Below are 24691 nucleotides of genomic sequence, written 5' to 3'. Positions count from 1 at the left end.
GTGTTTATATGCCCCTCGGGATCTGATTATAGTTCTGTGTGTAGTTGGTTTCCCATATCTCCATTTGACTCTGTTGCTGTATGTGTTTGTGTGATGTGTTACTGCTTCTGCTTATCGGTATGCTGCTAAGTCTCAACTTGACTGTATTTGTGCATGTGGGTGCATTTTAGTATCTGTGTGTGTGTTTGTGCGATGGTGTGGGTGTGTTTCCGTGTCCCTCAAGATCTGATTATGTTTCTGTTTCATCATGACTCTGACTCTCCTGAAAATAGATGAGTGAACCCGACGGCAGGTCACTGTGCACAGGCTGCCCTCAATGGAGTGCATGTGGGAACGTAGGGAAAATACAAACAACAGTATTGCGACCTCGTAACCATTGAATCCTGAACTGTTACTCCGGAAGAAAGATCTATTGTCTGACTAACGAAACATGACAAGGTAATATTGAGGGACAACTAAGGCTTTAGGAAACTCAGAGGAAGAGTGGGATCTTGTGATGATTGTCTCCAGATCCTGGAAGGTGGGAGGACAGATGGTGTAGAATATCGGGGCACAGAGATCTTGGAGTTTTGTGGGACTTGGGTGAGGACCCAGCTGAAGTACTGCGCGCAGTTCTGGACAATACAAGAAAGTAAATTATGTACTCAGATAAACACAGCAATCTTGAAAACGCTGGTGAGAGGTGACAGAGTTTAATACGGAAACAGGTCAAACTAGGTGAAAGTGGAGATAATCCTCGGATGATCAAAGGATGGAACCAAAAATGGTTCCCTCCAAAAATGACTTCACCATTCAGCCCACTCAGGAACAGGCTGCTATTCCTGATTGACTGACCGATTGACATAGATCATGAGCAATAGCAGGTCATTCAGCCCTTCGAGTCTGGACCTCCTGCCACTCCAGAAGACATCGACTTATCCAATTGTAACATCAAATCCGCAATCCCATACTTACCTAAGCACCACGCACACTCCACCCCCCCCAAAATAAATCTTTAACAAGAATCTATCTACCTGCTCCTTCAACAATATTGAAGGTCACGACAAACGGAATTCAGCTAAGGGAGCAAGAGGTGACTGTTAGGGGCAGGGGAAGAGGGAAAGAGGCTGCAGGAGTGATTACAATGACAGGCTGTGAGTGATGGGTTCAGCTGGAACATTCAGTCAGTACCGGCTGCCCTGTGGATGAGTGTTAAAGACCGTCCGGAAGGGTCTCTGCATTTCCCCTACAGGGGAGGAGGCGGAGGGACCGAAACAGGCCCTCATGCACCATGATGGTTGTCAGACTCTCTTTGTTCAGCTCACAGTAACACTTTATTACAACAAGAGAAAGGCTCCGATTGCTGGTGATCCTCTCGGCTGAGTTGGTTATTATTTCGTGATATTTTACTTATTTTTGAGAGAGTTTCTTGAGCCCACCTCCTGGCTAATCCCATCCAAGGATATTGCCATCTCTCTACTTATCTGCCTCTTTCTGTGTGTCTTCGTCTCTATCTATCACACCCTCTCTTTCTCCGTCTCTGTATCTTCCTCTCTCCTTCTCTCTGAATGTCTCGCTGTCAGTCTTTGTCTGTGTCTCACTCGCTCTCTCTCTCTCTCTCTGTTCCTCTCTCACTCACTTGGTCTGTGTCTGTCTTTCTCGCGTTCTCCTTTATCTCTGTCTCTTTACCTCGCTCTCTGTGGATCTCATTCTTAGTTTCTGTCTCTTTTTCTCTCATTGACGATGTCAGACATTTGTTTTCTCAGTTTCGTATAGATCACGTTCATTGGTTCAAGTCCATTCCCGATCCCTTCATTCACTGCTTTGAACCCAGGACATAATTTTGCAAAACGCAAAAGATACGAACACTGTCAGCAATACCTTGATACAAAACTCATAACACTTCTGTGAATGAGCCATCCGCCCCTCCAGCTCCTGCACTTTGATTGTTTTCATGTGTGTGTGTGTCTGTGTGTATGTCTGTGTGTGGGTATGCTTCATTGCCTTTGTGGGGATGTCACTCTGTGTATTTTCCTCAGTTTTTTAAAAATTTTGGATATGTTCCTGTGTATCTCTGTGAGTTTTGCATGTGGTGTTTGTTTCATTTCTATTTGTCTACCATATATGCTGTTCCTGCTTGCGTGTGTCAGGGGTCAAACTCGCCCTGTGATTCTATGTGTGTCTGTCTTTGAGTGCAGATGTATTATTGCGCGAATGCAGGGTGTGTCTCTCTGCCTGGCCGTGCTCCTGTATAGGTAGGTGAGTGTGTTGCCCAAACGGTATTTGTGTGTTGGTTTGTACGTCAAGATTTTCTGTGCGTCCAGCAGGATCTCCCTGTGTCTCTGTGTGGGTGCGTTTCTCTATTTTGGAAAGAGTGTTACTCTATGCCTGTATCTAATGTGTGTGTCGTTCTATAACTGTGCTTGAGTGTTCTCATGTGTGTGTACAGGCATGTTTATACAAGTTCTTCAGGTTCGTGTCTACTGTCACAATATTATTTCATTTCTTTTTGGGAGTGAATATCTGGGAATGATTCAGTGTCTGTTTGGAAATGTATTCCTATATTGCAGGATGACGATTTGTAAAATCTGTACATGTCTATGTGTCCCCTGTCTATGTATCCATCCGTTGCTGTATCTCAGTGAAACTGTGTTTCTGTGTATGTGAGAGTATGAAGGTGTGGGTGTGTTAATGTGTCTATGAGTAGGTGTGTTCATATTCCGTAGTACTATTGTATTCCTCGGTGTGTGTGTGTGTATTTGGAAGGATGGGAGGCAGTTTGGGAATGTGTTTGTGTAGGGGGTAGCTTGTGGGTGTGGATCCAGCCTCGGGTCACTGACTGTGGGGAGTTTGCACATTCTCCCCGTGTCTGTGTGGGTTTCCTGCGGGTGCTCCGGTTTTCTCCCACAGTCACAAAGATGTGCATGCCAGGTGAATTAGCCATGCTGAATTGCCCATAGTGTTAGGTGCATTAGTCAGCGAGAAATGGGTCTGGGTGGGTTACTCTTCAGAGGGTCTGTGTGGACTGGTTGGGCCGAAGGGCCTGTTTCTACACGGTAAATCTAATCTAATCTAAATGGTGTTTCCATGACGTGATTTTCTTATAACATTGCAGAGGAACAGAACTCTCACAATCTTACAGAACAGACTGTATTTACTCTCCTTTTCAAAAACCTCAAGTCACTCAGGCAGGATCACCCTCCAACAAATGCATGTGTCGCTCCCTGATCAATCCTTCCCTTTACAAATAATCCTGCCCTACAGAACTTTTTCCATTAATTTTCCCACCACTGGCGTCAACCTAACTGGCCTGTAATTACCTGAACACTTCCCAATGCCCTTGAACATCGTGCAGGTATTAGCGAACTTTATGGCATTAATGATAGAGGGATGGTCAATTATGCAAATAGGAAAGATTGTGAGATCGAGGACACAATTTTGAGGAACTCTGGCAGTGACGTCTTGGAATGTGGCTGGCTGATCTCCAGAAACCACATCAATTTCTGTCATTGACGTCCAGACTAGGCAAGGACAGCAATTTTCTTTTCCTGAAGAGCATTAGTAAACAACATGAGTTGTTATTACAGTTGACAATGGTATCATGGTCAACATTTGAGTCGTAATTCCACATATTTAAGGAATTGTATTTCTGTCATGAGAGGATTTGACAAGGGTCCACACTCATACTTCGGAAGCATCAGAATATGAGTCAATTCGATACCTGGCTTCCTGGCTGATTTTAGAATCCAGTGTGATATTTCTGATCCTATTACGCAATAAAGATTTAAGTTTGTTATTATAATTTAGTGAAATATTATGTTGTTTCAATATGATCCCTAGAAAATGGAAATGCAGACAGACTGATTGAGAGTGGTTAACCCTATTAATTTGAATTAACTTGCATCAACATTGAGTCAATTAAACAATTTGCTTCTAATCACGATGGGTGAGTGTATTTGAGTGGGAAGTTTGAAGAAACTAAGGATGAGCAGTGGGCATTGTTTTCTCATGCAAAGGAAGGTGTTAAGTAGAAAGGAAGTAGAATAATTTAAGTGTGTGTGCGTGCTTGTAACCTACAGAGGACATTCTTCTGCATTATAAGTATTTCATTGAGAATGCTTTCCTTTACTTGGTGGGGTGGGGGCATGGTCCCTATTGTTTGTGATATTCATCATTGATATAGATAAATATATATGTCTGTGAGTGTGTGTGTGTGAGAGAGAGAGAGTGCATGTGTAAGTGTATGTGTGTGAGAGAGATCGAGTGTGAGTGTGTATGTGTGTGTGTGTGTGTGTGTGTGTGTGTTGGAGAGACCATGCCTGTTCAGTGTCTCTGTCTGTGTGGGACGAATGGAGATGTCATGTAATTCTGGTGAGAGAAACATGACGGTTCCGAGAGTCTCTTCTGTTCTCTCATTCTGTAGTTCTAAAATTCTGAAGATAAAATTCTGATGTAGTTTTTTTTGTATTGCTTTTGAGAAAGTATAATCAAGTGTAAGTTCTAGTTGTTGTTCTGGTCATTATGAGCGTCAGGTTCTGTATTAGAGTGCACATTCACACACAGAGTTTCACAAGTGAGTTGTAAAACTGAGCTAACAAGTAAAGCAGTGGTATGTATGCAATAGAACAGCTCTTAAGTTCACGAGGTACTGAATGACTGAATAGACTCAGCAAAATGAGGGGCATCAATGAAAGATATATCAAAATGTATTTTGATATTGGAAGGTCTGATAGTGAGTGAAATAACATAACTGTTGTTAATTAAAGCAAAATTGCAATTGACCATTTGAGACATCGTAGGATCAGATTAAACTAGCCTTTGGGGTATTCAAACACGGCTTCAAATCTCAATGGTATCACGTAAGTAAAATTAACCTGCTGTTGTAATATGTTTATTCAAAATGCTGGAAAAAAATGAAGGTGTAACCATAGTTTCCCAGTGGAGATGGCACACAACATAAAATAAAATCTCTGGGACTGCCTCATCAACAATTCGAAGAGAATTCTCCAATTCAGACAGATTGCTAGCAGCAGGAAGGGAGAGGTTGTCTGACAAACAACAAAATGCATCTTCTCAGGGAAAGGGTCGCAAAGGTGTTCAAGACTACCCTTGCTGTTGTTGGTGTTTCTAGGAAGACTTGTAATAACTTATCTTGCATAAATCTCTGCATTTAATCATATTTACCTCTGTCTACGATTGATCTCCGTGTTTAATCATAATTACCTCTATCCGTAACTGCTAATCATTTTATTTCCACTAAACAAGATAAATCGCCATGTCAGAGAATAGTGTCCGTACTCACTGAATTTAAAGCAAACAGCTTGTCAATTACGAGACTCCTCAGTTGTGTGCAGCATTGTCTGTTTCTCTATACCGTGCAGAAAGGGTTTATACTGAGGCCACTTTGACGAAGTTTATATGAGCACGGGCACTGGCTTGTTTGAGGAAAGGTTCAGCAAGACTACTCTCTCTCTCTCTCGCTGTTTGTTAGCTCAATGTTTGCTATCCATCAGATGTACAAAGTTAAAAATCACACAACACCAGGTTGTGGCCCAACAGGTTTATTCGGAAGCATTAGCTTTCATAGCGCTGCTCCTCCATCAGGTGGCTGTCCAAATCATCCATCAGATGGCTTTTCTTCCAGGCCCATCTCTCAGAGACATCTGGGGCTTCCCACTCCTTGATGTAAAGGTATTTTGTTGGTGAATTTTGCTCAGGCAGCTTGCTCCAAATGGGAGCCAGATACAACGTGGGCACTGGGTGAAATTAGCAGCTCGTCATGTGGAGGTAAGAGTGAGCAGCAGCACAGAATGGTTTCACCATCTTGTGTGTTTTCATCAGCCACTGGATGTGCGGGCTGGGGTGACATTTGTGACGACAGATCGTGGAGAGGGGGAGTTCAGCACAGCATCACGTTTATATGCAGTGTTGAATTATTTGATTGTCAAAGAGAGATGTGAGTTGTGCCATTTGTAAGAAGGCGCACAATACTGTGATGCAGAATGTATTCGAACCAACACTGAGATCTGGAATGATGTAGCAGCAGCTCCCCCCACAGAGGATCAAGCAACTGTGTCCAACAGGCTGTTTCTCAACTTGTCCTTCATTGCTGCTGTTTTGTCATGTTCTCCAAATAATAATGGCCCATGTGCAGTTCCTCCCCATTGGCCTTCTGTTGGGATTGTTATTTTAACTTTGGTGATCAATTGATATATATAGCTATTAGTCTCTTGTCCCATGCTGTGGAACAATTCTGGTGATATCTATGTGGAATTTCAGTCAACCTATGGAGATTTCTAGCCCCAAATAGCTCTGAGTCTGTGTTGAGAACCTCCGTTCACAAGGAGTGGAGCTTGGAAGAGTGAGCCTGGGCATCAGCAAGGAAGCTTTATTTGTCCTCAGATAAAGCGTTGAACTTCTAAACCAGAAAGTTGCGGTGGCCAATGCTGTGTCGATTCATATTTTGTTTAGGTGGTGTCTGTGGTGTACAGTGTTGGACATGCGGGAGGAGTCTGTGCCAAAAGTTGAAGATCTTCCGATTGTGGTGAGTATCCAACCTGGAACATGATGGTTGGATTCACTGCTGAATGCTTCCATCGTTCAAATTATCAGAATAGTCAATCCTGTACATGAGGAAGGGACTCAATGCTCGATTGTTTATTCATCCATATTGTGGAGAGTATCCAATCCTGAACGCTGTGGAGTCATTCAGTGTTCTGTCCTGTTCTTTATATCATGAAGATATACAATTACAGAAGCAAGCAGAATTGTGGAGGCTCTGAAATCAAATACAGAAATTTTCCCACCAAGGCTGTGTTAGTGCCTCCCGTTGTTTGTCGTACAGATCCCAGGTGTCTTGGAGTGAGTGCAGTGATGTTATGGGAAACTTCAGCCAGTCTGTGTAACCTATACAGCGGGTGAAATTCACTGCTATCAATACGCAATAAAAAGATAGATGATTGTGTTTCTGTTCGCTGCTCGTGTTCTTCCCTATGTCTTTTTTTTAATAACTGCAAATTATACACTCTGAGAATGTTTGCTGCTGTGATTCAAATTCTTTAAACTTTATATGACATGGAACAACGATTATCTTTCTTTAACCATTGCTTATAGCCAGAGCCCAGACAGGGAGAGTGGTTGATCAGTAACGTCAAGCCTGCTTTTTTTTTCGTTTATTTCTCTCTTACAGATAGTCTAGTGGTGTTTGTAATCCTAGCTCAGGGCAAATGTGACCTTTCTTCATCCATCACTCGCTATCTGGTCGCCATGGCAGCTTCTGATCTACCGTTCATTGTTTTTAATATCATACTTCGTCGATTTGCATATTATTATTATGCACAGTGTTTCCTGGACATCACTCCTGTTTATAGTCTTATTTATGCCCTGAGCTGCTTGACCATTGATTGTTCGGTCTGGTTCACTGTTGCTTTATCTTTTGATCGATTTGTCGCCATTTGTTTTCATCAGATGAAATCTCCGTATGGCACACAGAAAACTGCAACAAGTGTTCCCTCAACCATTTGCATTTTCTTCTGTTTAAAGAACATTCCCAACTACTTTTGATTTAAACCTGCAATGATCAGTAACAATGTTCCATGGTATTGTTCTACCACATCCAGGTATTATAGCGATCCTCCCGTTTCTCACGTTCAGTTTTATTCTCTTTATTCATGTTCTGACTGTCAGATATATCTTTGAGGATGCAAAAATGCGCGAGGGCCTGAGGGGACAGAGAAAAATGGAAAACGACCCAGAGGTAGAGAGCAGAAAGAAATCTGTGATTTTGCTATTTTCCATATCTGCCAGTTTCATATTTCTCTGGTTGGTGTACATTTTGCATTTCTTTACTGCTGGTTATTCCTTAGATTCTGCTGCACGTGATCTCTTTCGAAAATTGGCATTTATGCTTCAGAAGTTAAGTTGTTGCACAAATGCTTTTATTTATGTGGTGACCCAGAAAAAGTTCAGAGACCAGTTAACGTGTGCAGTGAAATATCCAGTTATAAAAGTGATGGAGTTGATCAAACAATCCAAGTAACTGAGGAATCAACATTATATCCAGCGGATAATGGAATGAAGAGTTCACGTGAGGAATGGACCGAAAGGAGGAGGATTAGCAGCATGATAACACTCCGCAGCTAATGGGCAAGGAATGACTCCATCTGAGTAGCCAAATGAAAGAGACAGCAGGAGTAGAGTGATTTAAAGTGCTGTTCGCAAGGAGCAACAGTTAGTAAGAAGCTGACCAACGAAAGCAAAACCAAAAGAGGAATTATATTGGCACAAAAGCTACCTTCATCCCAAGCCATCTGTTCACAGTGAGCAAAGCGGGCACAAGGAGAAATGACCTGGAGGAAATCATCACTGTTCACTGCAGGTCAGAGTAGGAAATACAATCAAACAATCCTGTTCACTCTTCTTCAAGCAACGCTCTGATCCATACAACTGGACAAATTAAAAACAAACGTTTCAATCCTAAAGAGTAAATAATATCCAGGAAAGATTCTGTGCCTTCTGGGTGCAAATTTATTTTCAACAATAAATGACTTTGATTCCATTCAATTCGCTGATATCAATGGTTTGTTTCTGTGTTCCTTCCCAAGACCCAGCTGATGTGTTGGCACGGGAATCCAAACCTAATCAGAGACACCTCTGAACTCTCTCTCTCTGCACCCTCCCAATGATCCAACTCCCTCTTTTATTTAAGATATTCCTAAAAATTGACTTAGAGTCATAGAGTCGGAGAGATGTCCAGTATGGAAATAGACCCTTCAGTCCAACTCGTCAATGCTGTCCAGATACCTAACCCAATCTAGTCCCACCTGCCAGCACCCAGCCCATATCCCTCCAAACCCTTCCTATTCATAAACCCATCCAAATGCTTTTTAAATGTTGCAATCGTACCAGCCTCCACCGCTTCCTCTGACAGCTCATTCCATTCACGTACCACCCTCTGAGTGGAAAACTTGCCCCGCTCACCCTAACCTATGCCCCTATTATTCTGGATTCCCCCACCCCAGGGAAAAGACATTGTCCATTGACTATCATTGCCCCTCATGATTTTATAAACCTCTGTAAGGTCACCCCTCAGCCTCCGATGCTCCAGGGGAAACAGCCCCAGGCCATTCAACCTCTCCCTGTAGCTCAAACGCTTCAACCCTGTCAACCTCCTTGTAAATATTTTCTGAACCCTTTCAAGTTTCACAAAATCCTCCCAGTAGGAAGGAGAACAGAACTGCACGCAATATTCCAAAGTGGCCTAGCTATTGTCCTGTACAGCCACAACATGACCCCACAACTCCTCCACTCAGTTACATAAGTTATTGTCACTTGACCTAATATGACCTTTAATGTATCAGCACCAAGTCTGCTGAATTGGTCGTGATATAGGTCTTTTTAAATGCATTTGCGGATTGGGTTGCGTTAAGGAGCCAGTGATTGCACTGAGTATCATTCAGCGACAGAGTTCTAGGAATTTAAGCAGACTCTGGCACCCTTTATCCCTTTGCTCATGTGCACTAAACAGGCGTTGTGTACCGACGTGTTTGTTTGTCTCTATTTGAGAGAAAGTTCGAATCTCAATCCTACTTGGATCCTTTAATCTCATCCCCGGCCTGAATCTGGTCTCCCGAAGCAAAGTCAATAAGTGTTGCAAAGGAACAACAGAACAGATCAGGCAAAGTCCGAGGAGCAGGAGAGTCGACATTTCGGGAAAAAGCCCTTCATAGGAAGGTTAAAGGGCTTTTGCCTGAAATGTGGACTCTTCTGCTTCTCGGGTGCTGCCTGACCTGCTGTTCCTTTCCAGCACCACACTTTTTGACTCCAATCTCAATCATCTGCAGTCCCCACTTCCTCTGCTGAAACAAACCCCTGGAGGCAGCTCCTGTCCCTAATAGGGGACAGAGATTGGGAGAGACAATCGAGAGGCCGGGTACCTCCCAGAGCATCACCTCTCCAAAATCACCACGCGTTTCCCTGACTCCCGTTTGTATCTCTGATCCTTTCTTTTTTCTTTTCTTTCTCTCTGTCTCTGTCTCTCACTCTCCACTTCTCTCTCCCTCTATCACACTGACAGCATTTTCTTCTGTCTCGACTCTCGACTCTAATGCAGCGCTCGCCATTCTCCAAATCCAACATCACTGCACATTTCTTTTGGGAATATCCAATCCCAAGTTTCCAAGAAACATGCAATACTGTCTCCATCAGGGAACAACAGTGCAGCAGAGTTTCCATTCTTTCACAAGTCTTTGAAACAGATTACTAATAGCTGGGCCCCAAAGACTGAACCTGCGTCACCCCCTCGCTATGTACTGCATTGTGGGATAGGGGTGGATGGGCTGAATGACATACTCCTACTCTCAGTTTCTATGTTTTCCGCGAGCCCGAGAAATTCAGTTTTGACAGAGAAGGAAAAACAATTTTGTGAGTTTGACTGTTTAGGGATTTTGCATTTTCTGATATGCCTCTGATACGGTTTCCTCATCCCCCTTCCTGTTCTCACTCTCTCTCCCCCCACTACCACCCCACCCCAACTCCCCACCCTTTGGATCCCTTTCGCCCTGAGAGCTGGATCTACCTACTCCGTGAAAATGTTTGATCTCAACGGCTTTCTGTGGCAGAGGATTCCACAGTCTCCCCACTCTCTGGGTAAAACATTTCTCCCCATATCACTCGGAAATGGCCTGGACTTAGACTGGGACACCTGGTTCTGAATTCCCCAGTCACCAGGAACATCCTTCCTGTGTTGACCCAGTTAGAATGTTAGAGTTTCTTCAAAATCCTCCTCATTCTAGTGATCCCACAGTGAATGTAACCGATCCAGTCTCTCTTCATACATCTCTCTTTTACTCATTCAATCTCTCTCTCTCTCTCTCTCTCTCTCTCACGCGCGCGCGCGCTTCCTCTAATACTTACTCTCACTCTCGAACTCACATTTTGTTTCTCCTGCCACTTTGACTCACACTCTCATTCAGACTCTCTCCCTTGGTCACACTCACTCTCTGCCTACCTCTCCCTTGTACACTCTCACCTTCACGCTCCCTCTCAACCTCGTTCCCTGTCTCTCTCTCACAGTCTCTCAACTTGATTTCTCAAGCTACAAAAGGTCACATGTCAGGTCAGCCAGTGAAATGCGGCCTTGTTCAGAATCTGTCGCATTTTTTGAACCTGGAGTCAGGCTTGTTTTATCCTGACAGCAGGAATTTATGAACTACCACATTGTCCAGCTGTGACTTGAAATTTGGTGATGTCTAAAAAGAGGGAAAGAAATCTCTAATTGAACAAACGTCCTGGATGGAATGATTCACCTACTCTTGTGAGAGAATGAAAGAATAAAGGTCAGTGTGTCAGGTTGCCCAATTCAATGTGTTTGCGTGAAAGTATGTGAATGCATGACAGCGTACACATGCTTGACTGAATATATATGTGTGTCTGTGACTATTTTTTTGTGAGAGAGAGATGTGTCTGTATGATAGTTAGAAGAGTGTTTGATTTTGTGTGAGACACTGAGAATGTGTGAGTGTCTTTGTCGATATGAGGTTGTGTGATTGTGTGTAGGACAAACTCTTAACGGATATCAATATCTTCAGTGAAAGGGAAAATCTGATCAGAAGGGATTCATAGAAGGATTTCCTCACATTCCCAACATAGTCTCCCGGCAATAATTGTCAATGTATCATTGTCCTCATAATTGTTAGCTCCACTACCATGTTAAATTTCTGATATTTGTGTACAAGATCACCCTTATTCTCCAGACAATAATGGTTCATTATTCCTCATCACGTTCTAAACTAAATGTTCCGTTTCTTTTCTATTCTTCCGACAAATGTAAATCACCTCCTTATATTACATCTGTCAATGTTTTAAATTAGTTCGTGCAATACAGACAGCCCAGTAAATGCTGTGACGGGATGTAGCAAGCTCTTACATTCAGTATCTTCATGTTGAAGAGTAATAATATCCCGTCAGAAACCTGCCCTCCCTCAGGGACAAAACCTCCCTGGGTCTGGAAGTGTGGACTAGGCAGAGATATTAATTTGTCACTGAGTACGTTTGGAAATCTGTGCTGCACATGAACATTTCTCCACATGACATTCCATCTGTCAATGATTTCCCCACTCAGTGAAGCTGGCCATATCGGGTCTCAGTCTCTTTGGTCGTCCCCAAAGCTTTCTCTCTAACCCGACGTGGAATCCAGCCAATGGGCCCATCAAGTCCACATTGACCTGGCAAATGGTATCCCACCCAGACCCACCCGCTCGCTCTGTGAGGCAACACGACTAACCGCTGAGCCACTGTGCCACTCTCTATACCAGCATTGACACCATCTGCCGAACTTTAAACTCTCATTTTATGTCAGTGCTGTCCTTCCTTTGACTTGATTGTTTGGAAATTAAACTCTGTTCATTGAATGTCACTCTGAGAAACGTTCTCCTCCACATTGGGATTTTGCTTCCCTGGCTATCACTGGCTGTTCTGTGAAGGGATGATCGTTGGTTAATGGTGATGACACTGTGTTAATAAATCCAACATTGCAATAGAATTCCTCACCTTCAGCTGATGAAGTTACTGAATCGAACATAATTTCGCAAATTAAGGCAATAATTGAGACAAGTAAAATAACTCACTGAGAAATACCCTCAATAGTAATATAAGCACCAATCAATACAGAACATCGTACCAGGATAAGAGTGTATTGGAAATATTTCAGAGCCGCCTCTAAAGTAACGCAACACACGAGGACTAGGTTCATCAGTTCCCTGCAATGTGTACACAGAAGAAACCGAACGCAAGTGACAGATGATGGGATGGAACAGTTTCAATCGAGATGGAGCAGTGAGGCCATTGAGGGATCTGCACACACAGCACTGCAGAAATGTCAAAATTTGGAAATGTTTTGCTGGAATCATTGTTGTCAATGAGGCCTGTAGCGATGGTGAGATGAGACTTGATGTGAGGACTGATAAAGGACAGAAAACAAACAGCAGGAATAAATATTTCATTTTATGTCAGTCTGGTATTAGTGAGTACTGCAAGGACTATTACTCGAGACACAGTCATTTATAAACTCTATCAATAACTGAGACGATGTGATCATGTGTTACTTTTGCTGATAATACAATGTTAGGAGGTAGATAAAAACAACTCAAGAAGGACATAAGAATGTGGCGAAGGGGAAGGATAGGTTCAGTGACTGAGTGAGCACAAAATAGTCTGTGCAATACAATGTAGAGAAATATGAGGTGTTCTTCATTCATTTCAGTTTTGGAAAGATTCAGGCCATCTGTAAATTTTTAGATGCTTCTCGTAGTCTGAAATCAAGAGGCAACAAGAAATGTCTGGGTCAGTTAAATCCCAATAGTTTCCATTATTCTCTTGAAATATTTCCTGGTCTCAGACTCTTCTAAATTTGAGGAATTCAGCTCTGGGTTTGAGTCATTTCACTCCGGCATCATTGAAGCCTTGCTGCCCAGCTATCATTCTGGACAATCGATATTGCACTCAAATGGACATAGACTCCCAACTCCTCAGTACTTTTGTTTTTTTCCTTTTTTGTGGAGTCAGTTCAGTGTTGTGTACACATCAAATAGCAGCAGCGCACAAAGCAAGAGTTATTGGCTGACTCTTTCAGAATCATCAGTCCTGATTTGACAGAGTCCAGATTGGTATGTTGCATCAAAAGTGCTTCTGGTCAAGGACGTCACAGAGCAACTGAAGCACATCTTGGGGTGTGGGGTTGGCTGGGGTGGGACAGGGACAGGAGCATCAAAGTGTGGAAAGTGAAGAGTCCGGAATCTTGATGCACATAAAGTTCCAAAATGTCTGAAAGTGAAATCATTCTTCAGAGACCGGCATGCTGTCTTTCATCACCCTTCATTTGCAAATACTTTGATCGTACACTCTCGTTGAGTCAGACATTTGGCATCTCAATATCCCTGCCATTCATCCTTTTATTTCAAACAGAGCTTCCTGATTGGATCAGATTAACAGCTGCAATCAGGGAACTCATATCCTCTGAGGGCCACCTGACTGACCTCATGACAATAACAGATTATAACAGCAATGACTTCCGAAACGTACAATTTGGCAAATCAGGGAGGGATTTGAAAAGTTGATCCCCTTGTTACTCTGAGTACTCATTATGCCATTGACTGTGTGGTTGGAAGCACTGGTTCAAAGAGGAAGGGCTTTCGATGTCTCGATTATTAGTGAGGTTTCTGGGTCTGGTGTAACCACAATACATTGGAAACATGTGTTATGTTTTAGTTGGATGTGGATTGCTACTCTTCAGGAGAAACATACTACCGTCATTGTGGAATATGTACTCAAACCAGTCAGAGTATTATAAACCTGGGATCAATCTCAGTTAGAAGGCAAATTCAGCTGGCCACTTGAAGTCGAAAATCTGTGAGCGAAAGAGGAAAACAACAAAAATGGGTTCCCGATCCATGTTCCAGAATCCTAATCTTCCAGACAAACATTTCTGTCACTTGCCTCATAGTTTCAGCAACAGAATTCTTTCTGGGTCGCCTTTTTTTAAGTTTTAGGTATAACTCAAAAACAAATCTATATCAATTCAGTGATACAGTTACTGTCGAAATATCGCGCTAACATGTATTATTTGTAATGATGCTTGAGGTGTTTGGACAGAAACAACATAGTAAAAGGACTGACTTCTGACATCTCGCAGATATGAATTGATACAAAGGAACAGATGTAAGCATGCAGCAAGTTGATATACTTTCACCAAATATTACATACACAATGCAATAGCATGAATTTACAATACTATTGCATTGGGGGAGGGTGATCTTCAAACGCATGAAGTTTATTAAGTTTGAGAAGGAAGTATTTGAGTCTGAAACTCGGATCCTGAATCTAAATAAAGAATTGATGCATGAATGAGCAACGATAGATTGAGGAACCTTAATAAAGAGGTTCTCAGTGAATAGAGTCATAGTAATGTACAGCATGGAAACAGACCCTTCGGGCCACCCTGTCCATGCCGACCAGATATCCCAACCTAATCTAGTCCCACCTGCCAGCACCCGACCCATATCCCTCCAAACCATTCCTATCCATATACCCATCCAAATACCTCTTAAATGTTGCAATTGCTCCAGCCTCCACCACATCCTCTGACAGCTCATTTCATACACATACCACCCTCTGCGTGAAAAAGTTGATCCTTAGGTCTTTTTTTAAATCTTTCCCCTCTCGCCCTAAACCTATCCCCTCTAGTTCTGGACTACTCGACCCCATGGAAAAGACTTTGTCTATTTATCCAATCCATGCCCCTCATAATTTTGTAAACCTCTATGTTCCGTTGAAAACAGGGCCACCCTGTTAAGCCTCTCCCTGTAGCTCAGATCCTCCAACCCTGGCAACATCCTTGTAAATCTTTTCTGAACCCTTTCAAGTTTCACAACATCTTCCCGATAGGAAGGTGACCAGAATTGCACACAATATTCCAACAGAGGCCTAACCAATGTCATGTACAGCCGCAACATGACCTCCCAACTCCAGTACTCAATACTCTGACCAATAAAGGAAAGCATACCAAACGCTTTCTTCACTATCCTATCCACCTGCGACTCCACTTTCAATGAGTTATGAACCTGCATTCCAAGGTCTCTGCGTTCAGCAACACTCCCCAGGACCTTGCCATTAAGTGTATAAATCCTGCTAAGATTTGCTGTCCCAAAATGCAACACCTCGTATTTATCTGAATTAAACTCCATTTGCCACTTCTCAGTCTATTGGCCCATCTGGGCCAGATCCTTTTGTAAAATGAGGTAACTCTCTTCGCTGTCCACTACACCTCCAATTTTGGTGTCATCTGCAAACATACTAACTGTACCTCTTATGCTCGCATCCAAATCATTTATGTAAATGACAAAACATAGAGGGCCCAGCACAGATCCTTTTGGCACTCCACTGGTCACAGGCCTCCAGTCTGAAAAACAACTCTCCACCACCACCCTCTGTCTTCTACCTTTGAGCCAGTTCTGTTTCAAATGACTTGTTCACCCTGTATTCCATAAAATCTAACCTTGCTAATCAGTCTCCCATGGGGAACCTTGTCGAACGCCTTACTGAAGTCCATATAGATCACATCCACTACTCTGCCCTCATTGATCTTCTTTGTTACTTTTCCAAATGGCTCAATCAAGTTTGTGAGATATGATTTCCCACGCACAAAGCCATGCTGACTCTCTCGAATCAGTCCTAGCCTTTCTAAATACATGTACATCCTGTCCCTCAGGATTCCCTCCAACAACTTGCCCACCACCGAGGTCAGGTTCACCAGTCTATAGTTCCCTGACTTGTCTTTACTGCCCTTCTTAAGCAGTGGCACCACATTTGCCAACCTCCAGTCTTTCGGCACCTCACCTGTGACTATCAATGATACAAATATGTCAGCGAGAGTCCCAGCAATCACTTCTCTAGCTTCCCACAGATTTCTTGGGTATACCTGATCAGGTCCTGGAGATTTATCCACCTTTAACTGTTTCAAGGCATCCATCACTTCCTCCTCTGTAATCTGGACATTTTGCAAGATGTCACCATCTATTTCCCTGCAGTCTATATCTTCCATGTCCTTTTCCACAATAAATACTGATGCAAAATATTCATTTAGTATCTCACCCAATTTCTGTGGCTCCACACAAATGCCGCCTTGCTGATCTTTGAGGGGCCCTATTCTCTCCCTAGTTACCCTTTCCTCCTTAATATATTTGTAAAAACTCTTTGGATTCTCTTTAATTGTGTTTACCAACGCTATCTCATGAGATAATTACTAAAGAGGAAGAAATTCAAGAATGATTTTCAACATTGTTGTCTTCAGGTCAACTATAAGACAGGACAGCTGAGAATGTGCAGAACTGCCTGACTGTGGATTTGATCAGGAAGCTTTCTGATTCACAACTATTGACTAAGTCTGTATCGGTAATGCTTGGGTAGAGCAGTCGGTTTCATTTATGCAATCTCTTCCCAAAGACCGCTTTGGTGAGCACATTCCACATGTATGTGTGTGAGATCCTGTCAAAGACCTTCTACTCTAGGCTGTTGGGGGAGGCTTCCAACTCCGCTGTCCTGTCCTGCACATAGGCGATTCTATCCCTGGGAAGTGTGATGCTGACAGTACAGTCAGCATTGCTCGGGGTGAATCACTGATCCGAAAGCACTTCTAACCCGATTGGTGATTAACTTAGTCAGATTATTTCAATTGACAACCATCAATGAAGTTGGTCGTTAGTAGTCCCTCTTCCCCTTCTGATTGCAAATGAGGGCGATGAAAACTTTTTTCAAGGATGCACAAAGCCTACCTGTTAGAAGTACGCTAGGGCCTGGCCAATCACAGCTCACAGAGTCGAATACAACTCGTCTCTTCAACGAGTCTTCCTCATTTCGATGGACTCGAGGGTCTTGGTCAGCACATCCGGAGATAATGGTTGGTGCAGCCTCTCTCGTGTGCTGTCATCGAAGACCAACATGACAGCAAGGAATGACCAGAAAGCCGTGCTGTCTGTGGGCTTCGTGTCAATCAGTCTGGCACAAAAGGATTTGCTCATCCTCAGGACGTCAGTCTGAGAAAATGTTGCAGAACCATCTTCTTTCTTCAGGCTCTGAGCACACAGCACTCACCGTTCAACTTCTGGAAGACCAAAGGTGAGCACCTTCTCCATGGTGTGGACCTTGGACAGGGAGAGTATCTTGGAGGCTTCTGACGTACAGAGTGAGGCTCGTTGACGCTTCACGTCTGGGCGATCCTCCATGACATCAACCCCCATCGCCTGCAGCAGGTGAGGATTCTGCACGCTTTTCTGGAGTTTGGGATTCCCCTTCCCTTTTAAGCACCTCCATGCTTTCTGGGATCACCTGTTACACGGTCAGATTCCACTTTCCCTTGCTGACCAGCAGGAGGCAGCAGTCAGAGAACAACGCCAACTTGACATCGGTGGACTTGACCAAAACACATCCTAATCTCTCTAGTCTTATTTCACAGGAGAAGCACTGGAGGCTGGTGAACATCTCTCATCCGGTTAGCACGGCTGCATCTCAGCACCAAGGTCCCAGGTTCGATTCCAGCCTCCGGCGACTGTGAGTGTGGAGTTTGCACATCCTCCCCGTGTCTGCGTGGGTTTGCTCCAGTTTCCTCCCTCAGTCCAAAGATGTGCAGGTCAGGTGAATTGGCCACACTAAATTGTTTATAGTGCTAGGTGCAATAGTCAGAGGGAAATGGGACTGGGTAAGTCAGTCTTCGGAGGGCCAGTGTGGACTTGTTGGGCCGAAAGGCCTGTTTCAACACTGTAGGGAATCTAATTTAATCCACTTCCTCACGAATTTCTGTTTAAAGCTTGCACGTGTGTGACACTGTCGGCAGCATTCAGTATACTGAGCCCATTTGATTCTGATCACCAGGCCAGTCTCACCCTTCTTTCTTCTTTTCTCTCTCGTCTTCATGTTTTATCTTCTCTTCCTTGAAACGGCGATGGTAGACGAAGATGGCATCAGTGGTGTCTACAGCAGCAGTGTTGTGAATCTTGAGCTGGAATCCTTGTGTCGGTCGTGGCGTTGGTGTGGTAGGCCCAGTTCGGCAAACCCATTATCTTGTTTGATTACATTGAAACGGTGTTAATTAGACAATGGAACTGAGGTATTAAACCATTAAACTTGCAGCATTCACTGTCAAATTCAATCAATCCAGAGAGATATGCAAGGTTTCAACGTGACTGAATATTGAATTTATTGTTGCTGAGACATTGCAACAGGGTGTCAGGTGGAACAATAGACCTGAGTTTCAATAGAACACTTTTCTTGAGACGGGTCAATTACAAAGAGGAATATAAAATATCCAATAAAGGTTTTATGTAACACCCATCCTGAAATAGAAACTGAATTTAAAATATGACAATGACGTTGTTACATTATAATACTGTTAAGTCACTGCAGTCGAAAATGACCAAGATAACGAGATAAAAGCAGGTCTGAAGTCCCACGAAAGCTTGTGATTTCAAATTAACCTAATGGACGATAACCCGGTGCCGTGTGATGTCTGACATTGTCCACCCCTGTCCAACACCGGCACCTCCACAGTAAAGCTGAAAGTCACTCCAATCAGAGAGATGCCACAGAGACCATCAGGACAATGAAGCAGGGAACTTATGAGAAGGAAGAACAGCTCCAACTCCAACTAGACGAGCTTAATCGCACATTTTAAGCTCGCTTGCAGGCATAGATATTTCAGAACTGTTATGTTACTCGGGATATTAGAGGGAAAAAAACTGGTTTTGTGAAGTTGTATATTTATCTATCTTCTATTTCAAAACTAGTTAATCAAATGCGATTATTGGTGTTAAACGAGGCCTGCTAAATTTGCAATAGGTCAGAATATATGAAAAAGAATACTACAGTGGATATGGTCAATGTCTACAGGGAAACGGTCCCCTCCTTGTTTAATCATTTTGTCTTAGTATTTTTCAGGAGAAAAGAAATCAATAAGTAAAGTTTCACTCATGTCCTTTAGGGAAGGAAACTGCCATCCTTACCTGGTCTAGCCTTTATGTGACTCAGGACCCACAGCAATGTGTTTGGCTCTTAACTGCCCTCTGGGAAGGGCCATAATTTCTATCCTTAATGGGGAGGCTCCCATCCCATGTAAGGCCACAGATGTTATGCTTGGTGTAAGAAAAACCCTGGCTAGATCTCATTGGGAGTACAGGAAGCACCACACATTTGGAAGAATATATTGGCCTTAGAAGGAATACAGAGCAGATTTGCAAGAATGGTGCCTCTACTTTTGGAGTTTAGGGATGAGGACAGACTGCACAAATTAGGCCGGCTCTCCTTCGAAATTAGAAGGCAGGGTAGATAAAGATGAACTGTATTCCCTGTATGGCGATTCTCGAACAAAAGGAAATAGTTTGTGAATTAGGGCCAGTGTGTCCAGGAGAAATGTTAAGAAGCACTTCTGCTTGGGGAAAGCTTGTGGAAAGTTGGAAGTCTCTTCTAAAAATGGCATTTAATGCTGGTTCAGATGTTAATTTTAAAACTGAGATAGATTTTGTCTTTGTTATGCATACATATGCAGGAATAAGTCACAAATACAGGAGTGTATAAAGTTACCTTACAGATCCGCCATTGAATGGCAGAATACGCCTGAGAGGGCTGAATGGCTTGTTGCTATGTCCCTTTGACTATTAATCTCTTCCCAGAACCGATCCAAGGTATTTTCCAAAAGTGAGTAATGGGCAGCAATCAACTTTGACTCATTACAAGACTTTCACTTTTCAATGGTTCAAAGCTAGTCTGCTTCCCTCAACCGTGGCTGAAACTGTGAATTATACTGTTTTAGTAACATTTCCCTCACGTTTGTGCTCTAACTGGATATTATATGGATTTTTACAAGTCTGCCCAACCTGCCCAGTCACTTTCCAAAAAAAAGTCCACCTCCCATTCTTGACGTTATGACATCCCCTCCAGAATTAGGCCAGTTAATTTATAATCTCACTCTTTACCAAATAGATTAAAAAATTCTCACATTATATATTATCCACCGTTTGCCTGCTCCTTTCCCTGATAAATGGTTTAAATACACATAGAAATATCACATTAACTGACTGTGAAGAGCTGAAGTGCTTAGAGTAACGCACAGAGCCTTTATATAAAATATTCCTTAACAGGAGAACAGATGGCCAGAGACTTGCAAATTTCACTGAAAGATTTTGTTTTTAATTCAATGGACAAAGCATTGCTTCTTTTTCAATGACTGGATGAGTATTTGGTTGCCATAGACACACCCTGCAACCCGAGAATAGGAGAAGGCCATTCAGCCCCTTCTCCGGCTTGTTACACTGGAACGGGATGCCATTCAGCTCAGATTACTCTTGACAGATGCTGGCAGACTTGCTGAGTTTTTCCAGCAATTTCTGATTTTGTTTTTGACTTACAGCACCCGCAGTTGTATCTGTTTTTATTCAGCACCTTCTCCAGCCTGCTACAAAAATGAGGCCATTTCGTAGTTGGAGGAGATGGCCTCGTGGGCTGTTCATCAAGAGGGCCAGGTAATGTTCTGGGGGACCCAAATTTAATCCCAATACAGCAGATGGTAAAATTTGAATTCAGTAAATGTTTGGAATTGAAGAGGCTAATGATGACCACGGATCCAATATTAATTATCGATCCACTCATGTCCTTTCAAGAGGGAAAACTCCATCCTTAAATGGTCGGCAGTATCTGTGATTCCAGGCCCACAACAATGTGGTTGACACTCACCTGCCCTCTCGGCAATTAGAGTTGGGCAAAAATGCTGGCGCTCGTCAGCAATGCCCTCACTCCATGACTGAATGGAAAAGCCCCTTTTTGAGACTGATGCAGAGGAAGAGGAGGAGGCAGTTTCGCTCAGTTTGAGGTGGTGAAAAGGAGAGGTTGAAACCCCTCTCATGTGACCTTCCTGAAAATCCCCTTGACGTTCTCTTCTCCAGGAGAATCACTATCTCCATCCTACCCTGTCTTTTGCTCTCCTCCTTTGGGAGTCAAGGGATTGATGTTTCTATTCATGAACAGGTGAAACGGGTTCTCAGCTACTAACCGTGATTTTCTTCATTACTGATCTGAATGATTAATATGAATGGATATTTCATCGCACTCATGAACTGCTATCTGAACTTCGACTAAAGCAAACAATAAATAAATACGTTTGTGCAGCAAATTAAACTTGGCAGTAGCCATCCGACTTGATGAATTACATACTTCGGCTCTATGTCATCTGCTCTTCTTATATTGTAATAAATGAATGTTATGACGTGCACCAGCCACAGAAGTAAGAAGTTTCCAGATATGGCGAAGAGTAAATTCAGAGACCGCCTCCTATTCTCCATCTGGAGTCAGTGGCACTCTCTCCCTGGCTCTGACCCTTCAGTCCGTTATGGACTCCATTAGCCACTAAAATATGTCTGCATCTCAGAGTGTTGAGCTGCAGGATTAAAGCAAATGGAACCAAAATCTGAAAATCTTGCCAAAGCCATTAAGTCCAACATATACAGAATCAGTGACATAGTTTGGTTTTATATACCATTCCCATGGAATATTATTAATGTTCAAATTTGGTTCAAATAAAGTTCTTTAAAACAAATCCGAGTGCAGGATGCTGCTGGTACTGAAGTTGCAGTTCTCTCAGTGTAATTTGTTTCAGTGATGGTGAACTAGAATGAACAGTCTCATACTCCACACAGCAGTGGTTACACTGTGCACAGGGAGGATATTCAAGAGAGATTCCAGAAAATAATAATATCCCAAAGACTTGGGATTATATCAGATTTGTGTCAGCGCCGTTGGGTCACAATCTTGGAATTCATCCCCTGTGCTTTGTGGTGATGCTGTTGGTTTACCAATCTATTTTGTCACACTTTTTTTCTGTAAACTGGGTTTAAGAGAGAGGTGAGGAGCTGTCTACTTGGAGAGTTAATAAATCAACAGTTTGTGAGGTCTTGGTTTCTTTAACAGTTGGAACAAGAGAAGCAGTCTGACTGGGTGTGGCCAGTTGTCACATACCAAGGTTTTTAAGTTTTTCCTTTCATGTTTAGATTTAGCTTGAAACAATCGCTGTTGTTGCATTGAATAAGTGAAAGCTTGTCTCTAAAACAATACATATCGTCCTGTATTGTTTTCCAAATTGTACACTAATCAACTTGCGAATGGGCAGAAAAGATAGCCCAAATTCTTAACCGGGACACTGCCTGTACTCCTCAGGAAGTAAGGATGTGAATTCAGTAGATCTGCAAACAGGTTCAGAGAAACAGATTTACAAGTCATTTAAACTAGCAATGCAACTTTACAAAATAATGAAAGTGGTAATTCATCAATTCAGTTCATTTATGAAGGAATAGAATTAAACAAATAAAAGCCTGATATTCAGCTAAAATCAGACTTTATTTTAAAAGTTCGTATGTCATACTGGTCTGTACGTTACTGAAATGCGATATTTTGGTTAAATTCCTTCGAATCTTTGGCATTCTGCAGCATAGGGCGCCCGTTCCTGCACGCAGGGTCTGTTCTCCAGACAGGGTGAATTCCAGAATGAATCAACAACCTTAACATTCGAAAGTAGTAACGGAAGAAAAAGTGAGAAACAACAGATACGATTATAACAACAGACACAATCACATTCAATCATACACTCACTCTGTCAGTCACTTACAGGTGCATTCACAACATACTGACACACACACACACACACACACGCACACACACACACACACACACACACACACACACACACACACACACGCGTAGAGCCTTACACGGCCATTATAACACTTCATCACAAAATCGTACATGCATTTCTCATACGAATCAAGCATACCGACAAGAAAACAGTTGTCTCTCAAGCCATCTCCACAACAAACCCAGGTACGACCCTGCACATAATGCCGTCTTGATGTTGAGTGACTCACACTCACCCACCTCTGGTATCACTTCTTTTGTCCATGTTAGAAGCAAGGCTGGAATGAGATCAAGAATGGACTGGCCCCGGTGGAACACAAACTGGCTGTCACTGAGCAGGTTATTGCTGAACAGGTCCTGCTTGTTGATGATACTTTCCATCCTGATGAAGGGCTTTTGCCCGAAACGACGAATTTCCTGTTCCTTGGATGCTGCCTGACCTGCTGCGCTTTAACCAGCAACACATTTTCAGCTCTGATCTCCAGCATCTGCAGACCTCACTTTTTACTCGATACTTTCCATCACTTTACTGATGTTCGATATTAGACTGATGAGGCAGAAATTGGCCGGATTGGCTGTTCTCTCCTTTTTTTTGCACACAGGATACAAGAGGGCAATATTCCACTTGCTCAGATAGATGCCAGTGATGTGGATCCAAAGGAACTGCTTGACTCGGGGCACCACAAGTTCTGGAGCACGTGTCATCGGTGCCATTGCTGGAATGTTGTCAGCGCCACAACCTTTGTCCGTTAGGGAAGACCAAGATGAATCTACCAATCAGCACTTCTGTCTGAAGAGTTTTGTGAACGAGTTCAGCCTTGTTTTTGTACTGAGTCATTTGGATTCCCCATTGTGCATTATTGGAGATATATTTGGAGCCATGATCGCAAAGGGCTGCTTACCCCTCCCTAAGCAGAGAGAGGCAACTGGTGGTGAGTTTAAGCTGGGGGTCAGCACACCGTGCATGAGTGTGAAAGGAAGAGTCCTTCATGGTGACATTCTGATCGACTGGTTGCCATTGAACAGACACTTGATCAATGATGTCATTCATTATGCCAGATGTTTTGAATAATCTCAGTGCTCCAACACTGGCATGGAAAAGGCTCTTATGATGCAAGTGGTAGTGACCTTACCTCTGAAATACAAGAACTGTGCTTAAGTATGAGCAGCACTTGAGTTGTTAAAAATGGCTGCATTCTGTGAATTGTCACTTATGACATGAGTGCTCTCATGCTATACACCTGATAGGAACGAGTGTCTTCTTCCCAAATCTGATAGGACAGGTTTAAAGTGCCTGATGGAGTTCTGTACCATGAGATGGGATCCTTGTCTGATTCAAGGATCCATGGAGGGACCCGTTCCCTCATGAGAACTGCGTGTAATCGTGCCAGGTCTGTGAACATTGGAGAAACTCAGCAGGTCTGAGAGAATCTGAGGAGAAAGAAATTGGGTGAATGCTTCAAGTCCGGTTTGACTCTTCTTCACA

Source organism: Hemiscyllium ocellatum, chromosome 40 (genome assembly GCF_020745735.1).
Source record: "Hemiscyllium ocellatum isolate sHemOce1 chromosome 40, sHemOce1.pat.X.cur, whole genome shotgun sequence".
In the NCBI taxonomy this organism is placed as follows: Eukaryota; Metazoa; Chordata; class Chondrichthyes; order Orectolobiformes; family Hemiscylliidae; genus Hemiscyllium; species Hemiscyllium ocellatum.
Note: the sequence above shows the minus strand (reverse complement) of the source record.